This window comes from Rutidosis leptorrhynchoides, chromosome 6 (assembly GCF_046630445.1).
Source record: "Rutidosis leptorrhynchoides isolate AG116_Rl617_1_P2 chromosome 6, CSIRO_AGI_Rlap_v1, whole genome shotgun sequence".
NCBI classification, from domain to species: domain Eukaryota; kingdom Viridiplantae; phylum Streptophyta; class Magnoliopsida; order Asterales; family Asteraceae; genus Rutidosis; species Rutidosis leptorrhynchoides.
Genome location: NC_092338.1, coordinates 5,865,983 through 5,868,618, shown reverse-complemented (window position 1 = coordinate 5,868,618; position 2,636 = coordinate 5,865,983).

Genomic DNA, 2,636 nt, shown 5'->3' with positions numbered 1-2,636 from the left:
ACATATATACATGTAAAAAAAATATATTTTTATATATATATATATACATATATATACATATTAAAACCTTAAACCCTAATACTACTTATACTAGTACTTAACATGTATACACTATTACTATTACTAGCACCTATAACCTACTACTTATATTGTAGCACAAAAATATTTTGGGATATGTATTAGAGATGTATAGATCTTCGAACTTTCTTGACGAATGGTTTCTATGAGATTCTAGGTAGAGGGTTTGGATTTCCGATTTAAAGGGTCCTATGGCTCAAGCCCCTAGATCTAAATTAGCCATTCGAAGGGAAAGGGGTGATTGGAAGCTTATCTAATACGGCAAGTATCCTAAAATGGAAAACACTCATAAAAGTAGAAACTCTCTAGTCATAGAAACTTAGTAAAATAAGAAACTTTCTAAAAATAGAAACTTTATAAAAATAGTAACTTACTAGGAATAGAAACTTAGTAAAACAAACTATACTTAAACACATACTTAAACTTAAACATGGGCAAAACACTTAACTACTCTTAAATGTCAATAGGTTGACTTTCCTGCTCACTCGTTCAACTCTTTATTCCGAGGAATAACTCTCTCTACTTACTAAGGTGACTTTCATAGCCCCACTCTTATTGCTATAGCACTTTTTATACTTACTGGGGTGAGACACATGCTGCTTTTATACTTTAAACAACTTAGACACAAGTACGAACCTAAACTGTACTATGACTAGCTTATGCTACTAAGACTCCACAGTGATATTTTTTAATTGCTTTCAGGATAAGGCATTCTTAATTATTGGGGGTAGGCCTATCGGGAGTAACGTCCCCGATACATTTGACCGCGATGTCTTTGTATTACTTAATAATGATTTAAACATGGTGATAAGGTACTGCCAACTTATCATCGGGGCAACAAAACAAACGTTTAGTCTAAAATATCACGAATCAGTACTACTTTTGGATCTGCGAGATCTACTTTTTGATCCTGTGGGAGATCAACTTTACAACTAAATCTTGTGGTCTAAAAACAACGATAACTACTTTTGTTAAACCTATGAACTTCACTCAACCTTTTTGGTTGACACTTTAGCATGTTTTGTCTCAGGTGATGTTTAATTCAAGCTTTCCTATCTACTGCTTATGTGATGCTACTTGGACATAGGATCAAGAGATTATCGCATTTATTACTACTGCATTTAAACAATTACATATTTATTTTGTAACGACATTTCATTTTCCGCTGCGTACTCATTCCAGTTAATTTTATCATTTAGTACTGTTCTCGTATTATAATATGTTGGTTTATTTGATATTAGTAACGTTTCTTCCAGACCCTATTGGGAGGACGTTACAATATATATCCCCTTGAATTCTTTCAAGAAACATTGATGATTCTTTCTCAATGTGCTTTTCATTAATCGCCATATGTGCTTTTCATTAATCACCATATGTGTTTTTCATTAATCACTATATGTGCTTTTCATTAATCACCATATGTGCTTTTCATTAATCACCATATGTGATTTTCATTAATCACCATATGTGCTTTTCATTAATCACCATATGCGCTTTTCATTAATCACCATATGCGCTTTTCATTAATCACCATATGCGCTTTTCATCATATGCACTTTTCACCATATGCGCTTTTAATCATATACGCTGCGCTTTTTATCATATGTGCTTTCATCATATGCGCTTTTTATCATATGCGTTTTTAATCATATGCGCTGCGCTTTTCATCATATGCGCTTTTCATCATATGCGCTTTTTATCATATGCACTTTTAATCATATGCGCTGTGCTTTTCATTATATGTGCTTTTTATCATATGCGCTTTTCGGTGCTACATAGATATTTCTCATTTCCGATTATCATTGACTGATAATCATATCCATTATGATATATATCAGAGAAACTTAGCAAATTTCTCTTTGATTTGGGAGAAAACAAGACATTGTTTATCAGAAAATTCGTACCATTTGGTAATATGAATTTTTGCCTTTTATGTTCTTTATATCAAGTTTGCAAGACCTGATATAGTATTTATAAATTCCTTCATTTTATTTAAATCAATGAAATATTTCTTAGATTTGATCATAGTGTGTATGTTACCACTATATGCAATACATAGGTCTTTACCATTTAATTGATGTTGTATTTCAGCACGATTCATACTAAAACTTCAAATAAGATAAGCAAATAATGAGTTACATTTCAGGAAGATAATCAAATTATATTACCTACAAACAAGTTACAATCTGAAGTACATAAAAGATAACACTTAATAAACATATGTGTTATGGTCTAAAACCATTTATTTATGAGTGATACATAACAAGCTAGGCATCGTAGAAAATTCAAACCATTCAAGTCTCAAGGTAGCGCATGGTTTATTTAATCAAGATTTTTCAACAGATTCACTATCGTTTTCTTTTCTTTTGGGACTTATTTGTAGAGCTAAACAAGATGTTCATGTATTCAAGAAATATTAGACTGATGATCCACATTACCAGATCATTAATAAGAATCTCCGGGATTCTAATAAGAGCGTCTACTAACATCTTTAATTTTATTCTTTCATGGATCACCGTTATTTCTTGATAATTAATATCGTATCTATCTTTGAGTAT